Consider the following 16,791-nt stretch of genomic DNA (forward strand, 5'->3'; position numbering starts at 1 on the left):
TTAAAACCCAGAATCAATATCTGTCTATAAAAAGCACTCAAGTCTTGTAACATAAACGAGTTTTGTCACTTAGCCTACAGCTACTGTATTTTCCTACTGATAGCCAGCAACACACAGAAATCATATTTTTGTTTCAAATAACATGACTTGAAAAAACCCGCTCCAATAACACAAAATTGAAGGCAGAGGGAGAGGAGGCTGGAGGGTCCTTAGGAAAAAGGAATCAGAAGCTATCGGAAAAGTGTAAATTACAACGCATATTGTACATCTAATAAATACAGTGTGCTAAGTCACATCTACTCCGAGAACTCCATACATGGAAATACTGCACTACTGCGTAAGGGACGTATGACTTGCATAGTGTAATGCTTGAAGCATACTCTAACTCAAATGCCTGGCTGCTTTGACCAAAAGCTCTCTGTGCCCTACCATCAAGTAACGTATGATCTTGTAGGCCTTCACAATCTTGTTTATTTGTCACTTAATATTATAAACAGCAGCAGGAGAGAAATTGGGCTGTTAGTCTCTGTGTCACAAAAAAGATTCAGATTCAGGAGAATATAATTCAAATTATGCCACCTTTTAATGCAAAAAAACCCATGCCCGAAGGCAAAAATCAGTTTGGCTTTAATTAACAAATGCTCCCTAAATGTCTATCTAAAACACAGGAGCTTCAGAGAATTCATAACTAAAACCAATGAGAACATTAATTAAACTGAAGACAGTCAATGTTCAAATTTGATATTTGGTAAAAAGAACAATTTTACAAGCGTTAAAGAAGGGAGTACAGAACAGAAGCTATAAGAGATGATTTCTACCTTTTCTTCACCTAAGACACCATGGGAAATATCCTAAGCTTTTTTTCACACAGTGTTACTCGTATCAGCAAAGTTAGAAGCTTTATCCAAGCTCATGAAAAAAAATCTTTAGGTACAAAGCAGGACCAGTGTTGTAAGAACGTCATGTCTCTCTTCTCTGGTTCCTCCGGCTATTAAAAAAAGTCAGCAGTAGCACTGATCATTGTAACACACTGAGACCTGCTTGGGAAAAGCACTGCACGCAAGCTGAGAGCCCCTACAGAGCAAGGGCCAGGAAAAATAAAGGACGAAGAATCACTTTTCTGAGCACGCCTCCGGTCCCCTTTCCCAGGAAAGTTTTAGATGTAGATATATGCCACAAACGCACAAAGGCAAATTCTCACAGGTCGTATATCACAGGTACGATTTCACATCAATAGCTTCATAAAATAACAACTACAAACACACGTTGACCTGCTGGATACCAAGCGCAGAGCACCTCGCACAGCGACTTGCACACTCAGCCCTACTCGGCTACACTTCGGGAAATGAACTGGAAAACAGAGCAACGCTGCGACTCCCACAGAGCGACTTCAGCGCAGCAGAAAAGCACCAGGATCACAACTTCAACGCACACAACCGAAACAATGAGATATTTTATCATAGAATGGATTTGTGCCTTAAGATAACTATCATCATGCTGCTAATGATAAGCATACGTCTTTATTTTTTCAGATCAGTATCAAAAAATGCAGTGGGTTATGAATGGCAGATTACACCAGCACAGGACTTCCGCTAAAACCCAGAGCTCGTATTTGCACATAGAGATGCAATTAAGAGGATTCACTCTAAATGTGAAAGGTTGAAGGAGTGAAGAAAGGGAAAATTTCTGGGAAAAAAACCCAACATTCTCCTAATGGCTAAATAGCTTTTGTGGGATTTTTTTTTTTTTTTTTTCCCCCAGCTAGGGATCTAAATGAAATAGTGGCAGGCTTCCAGAAACTTATAAAATGTCTAACGGGGCTAGCACTGCCATCAAGAAATTACTAGCTCCCATTAGCTTTAAAGAGGGTGTAAGATGGGTCAAATTTTGCAGATCACTATGGGCATATCCGGGATAACCTCCTCCATACGGAGCCCACGTTCCAGCCAAGTGCCTAAAGTTCCATGAATTGTCAAGATGCACCTAAAGCAAAAAGTTTGGCTCATGTCAGAATCGGGACAAAAGACCCTGCATATACACCGACAGCAAAGCTGAGTGACAGCAGCTTCACAAAGCCCTCTGCGGGCTCTATCAAAACGCTTCTTCCAAGACAGAAGAAACAACCTGCAGCCATCTCCAAAAACAAGGTGCCTCTTCTGCTTGAGCCCAAAGAGAGGGAAGGGAGGTCAGTATGTACACAGCTTGCAACTCTGCAAATTGTGAAAGCGCGCCTTAAATCCAGTTCGGTGGGTGGGCTTACTATGAAATGTAGACATCAAAACTGGCATTTAGACACCCTGTTCCTCCAGAACAGTTGCCTGCTTTTCACCAGCTGACATCGCTGCAGAGAAAATTAGAGTGTCATGGGTCAAAACCCTGTGTGATTGAACTGCACGGTAGAACTTCTCACTGCTTTCAACAGATACACGAATTGGCCTTAAACTATATATATGTATAGAATTATATATTAAATTCTTCGTCTGCAGACTGGACTGCAACAGGACACGTTAAAAGGACAAAAGCTTAGACACAGGCAGGTAGGATGCACTAACACCAGCGCGACTAGAGATCCCCCGGGGCATCGATCCTCCCGTTTGCGGATGCAAACCCACCCGGGGTCGTTCCGGCCGCTCCGTCGGTACGGCAGCGCACGCCAGGCTGCACAGGACGCACGCGGATTCTGCCCGCTCGGCAGCCGCGGGGTCCAGCGGAGGCGGCGCTCGGCTGGGAACCGTGGCCCTGCATAAATCACTTCCCCACTGCCTGCCCTTTCTCCCTCATCCAATTTTTATCTTTCTGTTGTTTAGACAGGACAATAGCTGTACCACGCCGCGTGCTAGTACATTAGCTAGCACAATCTTAATTACAGACTTCAGGCATCATCATGATTAGAGTAATAAGCTGTAATTACTCTAAGGTGACAGGACTGCACAGACCTTATCTACATAGATAAGGAGATGTAGTAATATTTCATGTTGAGACGTATTTTTCAGCAGCTACCCATGGAGTCGATTCAAACTAAGTAGCAGGCCCTGTAAACAACACCTTCAGACTTTAATGGAGGTTTTTCTCCTCTCCTGCCAGCATACAAGCCCACGCATTACTAAATAAATCCTACAAACATATTAGGCATGGTTTAAAACCATCTCATTCAGAGATATCTTTCATCAGTAAAGTGCCTTAAGTATATCACGAGGGTGACTTAAACATATAAATATGTAATTACATGCAATTCAATACAAAAGTGCATTAATATTTATGAGTGTACTGGATAATCTAAAAAAATTTCCATTTGTTTTATTTCTATTGGGCACATTAATCAACCTGATACCACTGTACGTGCCATAGTGGAGAAGAGCCGCCCCTGCTGAACAGACTCCTGCCACCACCCCAGCGAGCAGGAGGGCTGCTGGAGCCTCGTGGGGTGGCACTGCAATCACCTCGGCTCCAATTAACAGCAACAATTTCAACCCAAGCCCTGCATCTGGCGAGGGGAGGAGAAGCAGCCTCCGTGGGAACATCAGATAATTTCTCGAGGTTGGAGGCTTGAAGGACACGCTGCATCCTCATCAAGTATTAAGCTTTCAGGGAGCTACGCCTGATTTATTTCAGGAGAGTCCATCTCCTGGCTATGCAAATGACAGCTCACTAATTATAAATCAGACCCTCAGTGGCAGCCGAGCAGTGCTGCACACTGCTTTGCGGGGTGCACACTTCACCCCCGAGTTTCACCCCGAGAGCCAGCCCAGCGCTGCTGCCCTTTCTCCTGCCCTCGTCCTCCAGCCACCGACTCAAAAACTACCGGCAAACAGGAGCGCTGGGGCACCCCTTAGGACAGGATCCTTCTGTGGGAACACCTGATGAAAAGCAACGCTGCAAACGCCCTGTGCAGCAAACGCATCGCAGGCACTTCGCTGGGTGACCATTTCAGGCGCTGCTCAGGGACTGCAAGCCTTGATCTTTCCAAATCGTCCTTCTGGATTATCGTCATGATTCCAGTGTTGCAAGAACTTACTTTCTGAATTCAGACTGGACATGACCCCAGTAAAGTGCAATTTTTAAAAACTGATTATTAAAAACCAAAATAGATTACAGTGCAGGGCTAGTAAAACCAAATAACACTGCATCAGTCTACAACTATATTCCAATTATTTGCTCCTCAGGTTCTTGCTAAAGTCCACAACAGCTTTGTATCAGAGCCCAACAATTTATGCTTCACTCCAACAATTAAGTATCAAGAAATAAGACATTTTTAAAAACCCAAAGTTATTGAACAGTCATGAAAACTCAATGTAATGCTCCACTTAAAACAAAAATAGTTAGAAAAGCAAGCTTGAATCTACCAGTTTGCCCCTGTCAACTATGCAGGCATCCGAGCACCCTTTTCATAGAATTGCAGGAAAGGTTCTTCTGGAGCCTTTCATCTATTTTCCAGGTACAAGCAATTCACAGTTGAACAGGAACACCACTGCAGAAGGAAGAAGCCAATTAATGAGGGGGAAAAAAAACCCACCAACATTTTCACTAGCTACAAAGTTGATTTGAAATTCCTTCCAAGTTACGGACACAACTGCGAGACAGCCTCAGCGCCTCGGCCCTGGCTGTCAGCTGCAGCAGAGCTCCCTTTGCCAGGGACATCAGGTGAGGAGAGACAAGCAGCAGCCAAAGGGCTTCCCACGACAACACGCACCAACAGACACACTGACAAAACCACCCCCTCCCTATCTGCTGCGAGAAAGTGTTACCAAAGTTTAGCTGGCAGGAAATTAAGATGCCTAGAGAGTACTGAGAGAAACACTGCAGCTTCGTTAGCAGCACGCAGTGGGTATCGTTAGCTGGGAATCCGGCAGAGCAACACGCACAAACTGAACCAAACCCCCCTCCGAATCAGGAAGCGAGGCCAGTCTGAGGGTACCGAATTTGCCATCGCATCTTGACAGTCTTCATCAACTCCTACTGTGATTTCTGTTACATTTGGGAAGAATTTTGATAGCTGATGGATGAAAATGCCCCAAGACTTCAATACCTCTCTCTTGTGTTTCATAATTCATTATTTTAGTTCTGACAGTAACAAGAAGATGTGAAGGTCTGAAAGCTATGCACTGACTAGTCCCTTCAATCTTTCAAAATCAGAAAATAAAAGGAGATGTTTATAATAGTCACTCATTTCCCTCCAGGTAAGACAGTTAAACGCACTGTGTATTCTTCTGAATGCACAATTAGTTCCTCAAAAGCCTTTATGTAGGGGGAAAAAAAACTGCAAACACTCTTAAAACAATATCAGGGAGAAAGGAAGGCAGGTGTAAAGTGCAATGCAAATGACAGAAGAATTCTCAAAATGCAGAAATTATGGTATTTTAGGACACAAGGGACTGGTGAGGAGAGCCGTTATGTCGCCTGTAGTGGGTGCAGCAGCCCATCCACTAATCCCAGCACTTCTTCAAGTCACAAGACCTTTGCAGAAAGGTTTAATCGTGTTTTGTTTGCTTTGTTGTCATAAAATTACAATTCATTGCCTCCTGCATCTCTCTGGAATCTGAAAACAACGTGGTTCAGTGTTGTGCAAGAGACTGAAGATGAAATGCTGTACCAGGCTGCAGGACGCTACGAGGTGATAACAGATGAAGGCAAAACAAAAGAAAAGCAAGTTGCTGTCTGCCTGGGATACATTTTATAAAAGCGCCTCTGTAGCAAAAAGATTGCTTTGATTTTTTTTATCCCAAAATCATTTGTTAACAATATCATTGATAAACAGACAGTTCCTTTGCAGGTGCTGCTGATTTAAATTACACACAATAAACTACATTAAAGCAATACCACTGAGGTTATGAAGTCAAGGACTTGGAAGTTATGAAAGGCCAGAATGCAGGCTGCAGCCACCACCTTAATTCAGCCCTCTTGTGCATACGCGTCCTGATACAATCTTTAATTACATGATCGCATGCTCTTATTTCCCTGTGCAGAATGGAAGGTATTCAGCTAATGAGCAGCCAACTCAGGATTTTGTTTTCTCCTCTTTGTCTACCGTGTGGACCTAGAACTTGTTTACTTACGCTCCATTCACACCCTCCTCTGAGTGCACAATTATTAATTTCCTCAAGGGCTTTTCTATACAGTTTCTCACTGTAGTATCAGACGCTCAACAAATACTAATGACCTATTTTACAGCCACACAGCCAGATGAAGGTATTTCACTACCCCCATTTTATAGGTGGCAACAACAGTCCCAACATGTTCAGGTCAAAAACATCCGCTAATTTTAAGGACTCCTTAGGAAGCACCTAAGATTCCATCTGTCAGAGAACTTCGCTCTGCAGAGCACTTTGTCTAACGAAGCACAGCCTTCCCTGATTTCAGCAGCTACTGGGAGTGCTGAGCACTCCTGCAAATCAGGCACTGGCAAGCACCACAGATTATACGGACACAGGTAATGACTGTTTCTAAAAGATGCAGTGCAATGGCCTCCCTCAATGCCACATACTAAATGCAAGATGGAAGCAGAGGAAAGCTGGATTCTCATTACATTCAACTCATCTCAGCAAGAGAAAACAAAACCCTCCAGCAATCCTCTCCCTCATTGTGCACCTCCCAGCCTCAGTAACACGTGGGAATGGGGATCGACAAGAGAAGGCTCTCTGATTTCGGAGTAAGTCAAACCTGTTTGAGTAAATGACTTCAGGATCTTCAAGAAATAAAGCAGGCACGCTGGGCGGAGAGTGGCTCAAGAGCAGCCCTAAGGAGAAGGACTTGGGGGTACTGGTGGATGAGAAGCTCAGCAAGAGCCAGCAATGTGCGCTTGCAGGCCAGAAAGCCAACTGCATCCTGGGCAGCATCAAGAGCAGCGTGGCCAGCAGGGCGAGGGAGGGGATTCTGCCCCTTTACTCCGCTCTCATGAGACCCCACCTGGAGTTCTGCATCCAGCTCTGGAGTCCCCAACATAAGAAGGACATGGATGTGTTGGAGCAGGTCCAGAGGAGGCCGTGGAGATGATCCTAGGGCTGGAGCACCTCTCCTACGAGGACAGGCTAAGGGAGTTGGGGCTGTTCAGCCTGGAGAAGAAGAGGCTCTGGGGTGACCTTAGAGCAGCTGCCAGTGCCTGGAGGGGCCGACAGGAAGGATGGAGAGGGACTTTTCACAAGGGTGTGTAGTGATAGGACAAGGGGGAACGGCTGTAAACTAAAAGAGGGCAGATTTAGATTAGATATTAGGAAGAAATTCTTCACCATGAGGGTGGTGAGGCCCTGGCCCAGGTTGCCCAGAGAAGCTGGGGCTGCCCCCTCCCTGGAGGTGTTCAAGGCCAGGTTGGATGGAGCTCTGAGCAAGCTGGTCTGGTGGAAGATGTCCCTGCTCATGGGGGGTTGGAACCGGATGATCTTTAAGGTCCCTTGAAACCCAAACCATTCTATGATTCTATGATCATGAACAGCAACATCACAATTCATAAAAACACAAGGGCTAAAAACTGAAAAGTTTGAAAACTAACAACAAAAACCTTGGAGGAACTTCAATACATTGTTGTCAGCTACATACACACATCAGGCAAATTAAAACAAGGGATCCTGTACCCACGCTACTCCTCAACTCAGCCATGGTTACACACTTTAAATTATGTTCTACCTGGCATTATTTAAAGAATGTATGGCTGTCAACTCTTTTCTTCTTAGATTTTACACTGTTCATTGCTGCAGTGGGATAGCAGTCACTCTTTAGCACAAGTAAACTGTGACTGACTTCTACTAACACACTACATGTAAGCAAGTAATCCAAAAGAAGTATTTTACTCAGCAAAATAAATGTCCTTCCCTGTTCGTAAGTTCAATCAGCAGACCATGCCTTTCTTCAGCATACTGTGTGCTTGGATGCAGGTACTCTATTCCTCAACAATTTATGACACTTCATACTCCAAAAGAGATCTGCACCGCTCCTTTGTGATTATTCACACAGGCTACATAATACTGCTTCTGTGCCTTACCTGAATAACTTCCTCACCTTTAGTTACACGTACACGTGTGTCTAAGCCTTACCGTATTCAATGGGATTTTAGAAAAATCCTTAAATTTGTTCTTATCTGTTTTGAGATTGCTGGATATGAGCATACACTCAAATTTTTACTTTGACATGATAAAAAGCATGTTTAAAAAGAAATTATATTCAAATATTCAAGTACAAAAGATTAAAACTTACTCCTACACACCAACTTTGACAACAGCAAAATGCAACTCCTCAAGGTTTAAACAAAGGCAGCCAGTTCCACAAAGCAGCTGTAGTGATGTCGTGGAAAAGCTAAATGGACAGTCTCGGGCACCTTTTTTCATGGTATTCAGTAAGCCTACAGATGCTACACAAGAGAAACGTTCAGCTGAAGTCTAAGGTTACAGGGCCAGCCGCTGAGCCGAAGAGACCCTACGAAATCAAAGCTGGCAAAAACGGGTGTCACACCCAAAGAGGAGCATCACAGCAACCGATTGCCGCTCATTTATTTCCTCTTTTCCAAACATGCCATGTTATTCTCAGCCTCATTCTCCCCTCCTCCCCGTCATTTTTGTCATCTAAAACACTACACCTTACCCCGTGACACTTGAGGGAAACGGTCATCCAAATTACTGGAGTTAGGAAAAAACCTACTCTGGGAGTTAGTGTTGAGAGCGCGCTGGGCAATGCCAGCTTCAGTCACAGAGCCACCGAACTGTTTTTCTTGAGGCTGCCCACTTTGCAGGAAGGCAAAGCACACACGGCTGATTCTGCTCAGGCTGACTTAGCCAGAAACCTGCGTACTCCGACCAAAACAAAGAGATTCCGAAGCTCTCACTCCACCCAGCTTCTGCCCGCCTAGAGGTCCCATCCCATCATGTTTTTTTCTAGAGATTTTTCTAGGTCTTACACAAGTTGCTAGCAAAATCCTAGGTTTCCTCTTCATTGCAGATTTGACTAAATCATCTGTCTTCACGACACCTGTGACCCTGCCTGTTCTGAGCACACACAGCCTGAAATCCCAGCAAGAACAGGCTGCTCCCAGTTGGGAATCCGTGTCCTCTGCCGGCATCTGGAATCATTCCAAGCGCGCTTTCTCCAACTCCGTCACGGACAGTCTTTCAAACTTTTCAAATCATCTTTGATAAGAAGGCGTCTTCTGTACACCTAGAACCTGCTTTCCTTGGAAAAGCACCCCAAGCAGGTCTGAGGTGCTGTGCCTGCCCGCAAGCTCCGGCAGGATTCGGGTCACGACTCTGAGCGCTTCCAATGCAACGGGCATGTTGCTGGGATCACACCACTCCATCCCAGACAAGCCCTACACAGCTTACAGCCCCGAGACCGCTCGCACAGTACGCAGCCCTCGCAGCCAAGGGAAATCTGTTCCCACTGGCCCTGGGCTGATTTCACAGTGCTGGGCCTTAAATAAAGGTGCTTGATCTACCCTGCAAGCAGCATGGCCGCATTCTCACAAAGCGTTTATTTTCTTTGTTTGAGGAATGAAAAGAAATAAAAAGGGGTGTGGAGAGCAAAAGAGTCCCTAGGGAGGCTGGCTGTAAATCTTCATGCCAACAAAGAGCTTCCCCGCTCTCGCGCTGCTCAGTTGCGGTAACAGATGAGGCAGAGAGGAGCATTAAGCCAGGTCCTAAAACAAAGGTGAATTTGGTTTGTTCCCTGCGCTACAACATTTACAGTAATTACAGAGTTGCACATTTACAGTAATTTACGGTGCAAGTTTCACCCAGCTGCCTGCACCCCAGTTCAAGGGTCAGCTTTGTGTCACAGCAGGGCTGAAAACTTTTCTCCTTGGCAAACTGGATTTTCATGGTGGAGAGAATTGGACCAAACAGTTATCAAGTACCACACTGAGTAATATAAATATTTTCGGTTGGTCTCAATAATTGAGCAACTCTTCAGTTCTACAGTGAAATTTTTGGAAATTCTGTTCCCTCGCACAGTTTTCTAATTTGCACTTTTTGTTCCGATTTGGAATGGAAATTATTTTTTAAATTTCAAACTTTGTCATAAAAATAAAAAATTGGCATGGCTTATCTGTACTTGCACAAAATCTGCATACACTGACCAAAACACGGATGCCATCTTAGGACCACATTATGTTGCCTTCTTAAACATTACTTTTCTCAAGTAAAGAATATGTCCCCTTTTAACCTTGTGTATTCCCTGTCCTTTATTTTTGCCCAATGTCCTGCCAGCTTTACCAGGAGACTTCTGCAATAAAATCCTATTTCCCTCCAGTGGAGTCTTTGGCAGGGAGCTGACTGCGGGCTCCTCCGCTCTCCAGGTACGTAGGGTGTTTGCTGAATAATTCAAACGGCACTTTCATTGGCAGGCCATGGTCTGAAGCCAAGGAGTTAGCGGGCCAATAAATCTTACATTTACAGGGTATCCCCCCCTTATTGGTAGGGGCAGAATGAATGGATGTGGGCTTAGATGGCTCCCATCCCTGTTACTCCTGCAGTAGGGCTAAACAGATGACTTCAGCCTCCAGGCTCTCACACTGGCACCATTCATTAGCACAGCACTCAGCATTCATAAAAAATGCATTATGGTTTGCAAATCAGATCAGAAGCACCTCTGTATTCCTTGTCTTGCAGAAAGAGGGTACAGCACCAGGGAAGTCCAATGTATTCTAAAGGTCTCACGATGCTCACTAAAACACCATGGCCACAGCAAGGAACTGAGCCAGGACACCACAGCAGAGGTTAGCTCTGTTGGCACATTAGCCTCGAGACTAGACCAGAAAACCTGCTCTCCAAGAGTGAAGACACAGAAACCACCTCGAGACAACGCAGGCAAAAACAACAAGGAAACCACGCTATGTAGGGAGAGATGGAAACATCCACGCCATTTATTTCTTTATGATCACTGAAGCCTTAGGGGCAGGCAGGGAAACCGGGGCATCCCTCTGCACATGCAAGCAAGCAGGACCAACCCAGCTCTTTGGACAGATGATGCAGAAATAAGCAAGGAAAAGGACACAATTAGGACTACCCAAGGCTTATGCTAGATGGTAAATGCTCCAACCTGCAGATTTTTTTTTACGCAAACCAAAACCCTCCACATAATAATGGTTTATAATTACTGAGCTTTTCAAAATAAAAATCTATTTTGAAACAACTCTTTTCCATCTTGTGGGTCAAGAAATCGAACTATTTAACAGACTATCTTTTCTGTCTTCCAAGCTCCTACTGTCTCATATTCCTCCTGATTTTCTTTCTCCTTCTCTGGGAACCACTTAACTCCACCGCTGCTCTTGGCACACGGCATACAGCCTCACACAAAAGACTGGTGAAGGCAGATTTCAAAATGAAAGGACAGTGATTAGAAAATAAAGAGAGAGAAAAAAAGAAAGAGTGCTCAGATACCACCAGAGGACTGCATCACTTCAGGCGAGCATGGCAATATTCCTCATTAGGAAAAGGATCAGAATCTTTGTGCAATTAGAGAAAAAAAAAAGAAACAACAGTTCAACTTCCCATTGCAAAAGAAACCTCCTCCTTCTAGCATTCAGGCTGAGAAAAATAGAAAAGAACAAAAGTTTAAGAAATAGAGCAATAAGTAACCTTTCCATTTGCTGGCTTATTCTTCCCCTAGGAAACAGATACAGTGCAGATAAATTTAATGATCAAAAAACCAGAGGGATTACACTCTTGTACAGTGCTGATCATTGGCAAATCCCCCTCTCTGCAGTTCAGAAGCACAGCTTAGCGTAACAGACCAGATTTATCATTGCCTTGTCCTTCACACCACTTACGAAGCAGATGTAAGTTGCTCCTATCTCAAGAGTCCTCGTTCACATACACAGATGAAATAAATACCAGAACTGTTCTGTTGTGACTTTACAAAGCTATAAGCCACCATACCAAATGCAGAGAATCAAACCCACTGGGTACCTGCCACACGTTTCACACCTGTATTTCTCCACTTCTGCTAACACATCGCCTCCTTGCAACAAGGCATTTGTTCCAGCTTTATGCCAGTGGATGCTCCAAAGTCGACACCCAAAAAACCATTAGGTACATCCAGCAGTTCCTCAGAGCAGAACCACAGTTCTTCCCTTCCATCCTGTATTTAGATTATGGAGTCTCCAGTTAAACGGGCACAGAAGAGAGCATGAGTAAATAAAAAGACAAAGACAGAGATTAATACTTTCTTCAGTTCTACTACAGGGCAGAGACGCTGTAAAGCTACCTCACACACCAGGAAAAAAGAAAAAAAAAAAAATGGCCTTTACAGTTGTGCCATGGCTGAAAATATGATGTCTTCTGCAAACGTTCAACTTTTTTAAGCTACTTCATGGACAGCTCTTCTAAAACTGAAGCGTCATCTAGTATTCAGGGCTATTCAGTGGCCGGAAAAGCAATTTCTGTAATATTTCTTGTTTATAGCCACCTAGAAGCTACAAATTTAACTTGGTAGGGATGCACAGTCAGGGGATCTGGTTCCAAAACAGAACATCTCAAGTCAAGAGCTTTGCTAATGCCTCCAGCAAACTTGCAAGGAGTTACGAAAACTGTGAATCATACCGCTTGAGCAACACTAAGATTCAAACCACACTTTATCGTCTACCCGGCTGTCTCGACTGAACTTGTAACCATTTCTTCTGTAGAAAGAATCCAGACTGCTGTCTCCCTGTAAAAACTTGCCTCGAGCAGAAAGCAGATAAAGCTCTGCAATGCATCTCTCGAGAGCGACGGAATATGTTGAAGAGAATTAGAACCGTAAGCAGGAATCAGTCTGCGCTTGGAAGGAAACCTTTCCTATTGAAGATTTGTTTTCTAAGCTGCTTGTTGATGCTGGTATCCAAATCTCTCCTGTCTGATCTTATCACAGGCTTGTACCCTGCCAGGCACAGGATTAGAGCCGGCTGGACTGAGATGGCAAGTCATTAACGTGGGTGCTTAGAGACCTATGTTGAAATTCCTGATCTTCCTGTGGCTCCCCCTGTGACCTGCAGCAGTACGCTCAGCTCCAGTCCACAAAGCGGGTATTCAGAGGCCTCAAACTATTTAATTCCCATTGACTGGTTTTCCAAAGGAAATAAATGGCTCCGAATTTGGGCCTTTAGCCCTTCCGTGCAGCAGTGCTCATCTGTAAAATGAAAGTCAACCCACATCCTGTTTCATCTGTGCGTCCTAATGCTAAATACTTAGAGGTAAATGGATCAGGCACCACAGGAACAGAGGGCTGCACACACGCTTAGAAAAAGCAAACAAGACATTGCAAGAGGTGATGTGGGTTCATGGAGCAGTTGGCACATCTCCCTCCGGGCAGACCTAGATCAAGACAGCCATCTTCTGGGTAAGAAACATAACAGTGTCCAACTGCTACATGCCATAAAATATCTCCAGGTTTGCGCTATTCATTAATTTATTTTGGAAACAGTAGCAAAGTCAGTCTCTCCTCTTCCAAACCTCTGCAGCCCTTCAGCTTCCTCAGGCCAACCAGCCATAGCCAGCGTGCTGCTGGGGTACACCCCACGGGCCCGCTGCTCCCTCCTCCCGTCCTCTTGCCCCTCCACGTCTCCATACCCAGGGGCTTCTTCCAAGCCTCCTGCCAAGCAGCTTCTTTGTGTATCAACCTGTTCTCTTCCAACTGGCATGTAGGATAGGTAAGCCATGCCCCTCGCCTCCACTCCATCATCCATACTGGAATAGGAAAGCACCCACATCGCATTTTCTCTGCCCTTCATTCAGCACAGTGTCCCTGGTACTGCTCAGCTGCATGTGTAGGTAGGTATTTGGTTCTTGCTCTCTCACGTTTTCCCCTCCCACGCCTACAGGCTCCTTGCATGCCCTGTTCCCCTTCCTAACACAGAGCAGTCACAGCATTTCCCCTTCCCTGTTCTTCATCCTAATTCCAGACAGCTCTCGCTCTCTGACCTGCTCTAGGGGGACCAGTCTCCCCCCGTCTCCCCCACCCCCAGCTCCTCACATCCTCCTCCCCCGTCCCGAGCAGGTGCCTCTGCTTCCCGAGGAGCACTCCCCTGCCAACCACACAAGTTGCAGCCTTTGAAATCAATAAAGACCCTTTGTTCTCCGGCAAGTTGAGAACTTCTGATGCCTGCATGGGAACGAGGAGTGGGGGAAAGGGAAGAAGAGACTGCAGGCTGTTTCCTAAGCTCCCCGTAGCCCTTGAATATCCCCTACCAGCTGTTCTGGAAGAGCAGCGCTGCTTTACAACACACCAAACAGCAAAATCGCACAAGAGATGGTATCTTGTCAGCCTGCACCAGTCCCTCTTCCCTCACACTTCCCAAGAGCCAGACCCACTGTGTTCGGAGGGATCATTCGCATCCCCAACATCATGGAGACGCACAGATGCTCCCAAGGCCACCAGCACACGCTCGGTCACAAGGAGTTCAGGTGCTTCATTCCAACACAGCTCAGCTGCCTTCAGTTAAGCCCCTGTGCAAGCAATGCCCCCACATACCCATACAAATATGGGCCAAAGTCCCAAATGCCCTCCGGCGTTTGGAGTACGTGAGATGGCCTCTGGGAGGAATGGCAGGAACAGGGCTTTGAAGAAGGAATTTAGGATGGCCATACCGTTTTTTCAATTCTATAACCTGTCCTCAATTCCCTACCGAATTTGACATCCATGTACCTAAGGCACTTCTCAAAAAAAAGTTCAGGACAGAAAATAAACCCAAAACCAACGCTTTAACAAGACACTCAAACTCTGTAGTTTTATTATAAGGCAAAAATGACCTCAAAAACCTGGACTAAACAAATGCCTGGAGTGAAAAAGATGGAATAAATTGAAGGATATAATTATGGCTGGGAAAAGAGGGAAGGAGGTCGCTCAATAGGATGAAAGACGGATTTGAGAAATCAGAAATGAAAGGAGGTGTCAGCTTGAATCAACCAGGCTGAAAACTGCGCCTGATTTTGACTGACATACTGAGACTTTCCGATTGCAAAGTCTTTCTCTAATAAGCTGCAAATTCACCTCCACACTTTCACTTTGTTCTTAATGCAAATGTTTTATAATGGACAGATTTAATGATGTTCAGGTGCTTACTGGTTCTATCGGACTTGATACTGGAATCAATCTCCCCCTTCAGAAAGCTTAGGTTAATGGCAAAGTTTATTAAACTGCATGCAGTCATTCAGAAAAGATCAATAGAGACATGATTACAGAGCAACCAGAGGATTAAACATGAGATTTATCACAAAATTAAACTGAATTAAATGTTCTCTGATAGCACCTGAAATGCTGTCGATACTCTTAACTGATAATCTATGCTTTCTGTGTTTACTTAACAGGCAGCAGGGATATCTGACTCAAGAAAATTACTGTAATGTAAAAACATAAGCTCCAAAGATTTGCGGAGAGCACTAAACCTCACCTAGAACACCATTATTTCTTCCTCTTAGAAGAGTAAAAGCGTTCTGCTTCTTTGCCCATCTCCTGTTTAAGGGCGAGGAGGATACAGCCCACTCCTGTACCACGCTTCTGCAACCTCCTTCTCAGGAGGATGACAGCATGTGTAGGACCCTAAAAGGTACTACACAGGGGCTCCAGCAAATATTTTATGGTTTCGTCCCATGGCAGTCTCTACCTCAGACAGAATTATTTTTTCCTCCTTTCTTCCATTGTTAATAACCTTGCTACAACTTTTTCCACACCCCAAGAAATGTGTCAGCCTTCCCGCTTCTCCTTCGCCTCTAGCTTAGCCCAGCGACCTCCCCAGGTTCAGACACGCGGTCCTCCCCTTGGTCAGGCTGGCATAGCACTGTGCAAACTTCTCTGACGTTCGCTTCCAAAAAAATGCCATTCCAAGCATGAAAAAAAACTCCCAGGAGACACAGTATCACTGGCCTAAGAAACAGAAAAGGAAGCCCAGAAAAAAAAATTCAGGCCAATTTTAGAGAGAAACACCACCTAAATTCAGACAGTATTCTTCTGGGATGCGATCCATCTCTGCAACAGAGCTGGAATTTCCCAAACCCTGCTGCATCCTGAGATCTGTTATCAGAATCACACACAGATTATTGCCATCTGCACTATAATAATGTGGTTAGCCTGGTTTTGAGGACCAAAACCTCAGCTCACAGCAGGAGAGAAGGGGGGGAAAGGAGCTCATAAGTACACAGAAGGCCAGATGCAAAGTAATAAGCAATCACAACCTCAACTTTGATAAATTTTGAACATCTCCATGTTTCTGCGGCTTTCTGAAACAGTCACAACATATGAACTCAGCTGAAGAGCTCCTATAAGAATTAACGTTTGTGTTCAACCAGCAAGCAGGCCCAGGGACAGCAGCTTCCAGGACGCTTTTTTCCTTCCTGTTTTTCAGAGAAAAGCTGTACCCACCATCCCCTTCATCAAAAGCTTAATAAACCTTGATAAAACACCTCAAAGGAAATGTGACCACCCAACAGCAAATAAACCACCCAAAACAAAAAGCACCAAAAAATCCCTCATCGACTATCGCGAATTGAATTTTTACTGACTTGGAGGGGCTTAGCTGCTTTCTAAACAGGCTCAGCTCTCCCCAGCGTACTTTGCAAAATTCAATCCAGTAATCCAATCCCAGATGCATTATGCGAAATCTTATTTCTCCAAGCTCTAGAAAAGAACAAGCAAAAGGAAGTCTTTAGGAACACTAATTTGCCAATAAATACTGACTGAGTCAATTTTGCTTCTGCTGCTTTTTGGGTGGAAAATAAAAAGGGGGGGGGGGTGTGAAGCTGCTGTCTGAGTACTACATCCCCTCATTAAAATTTCACTTGTGGATAGAAACGATACCATGGAACACGTACCCTGAAATTAGCCCAGCATGTGCTGCCCCAA

At 44.8% G+C, this 16,791-nt stretch overlaps 1 protein-coding gene across 2 annotated transcripts in view; it reads right to left on the reverse strand.

The window, feature by feature from the left end:
- Positions 1-16,791, reverse strand: part of AUTS2 (activator of transcription and developmental regulator AUTS2) — an 800,502-nt gene that overhangs the window by 580,279 nt on the left and 203,432 nt on the right. The window lies entirely within an intron of this gene.

Source organism: Opisthocomus hoazin, chromosome 20, assembly GCF_030867145.1.
Source record: "Opisthocomus hoazin isolate bOpiHoa1 chromosome 20, bOpiHoa1.hap1, whole genome shotgun sequence".
NCBI lineage: Eukaryota > Metazoa > Chordata > Aves > Opisthocomiformes > Opisthocomidae > Opisthocomus > Opisthocomus hoazin.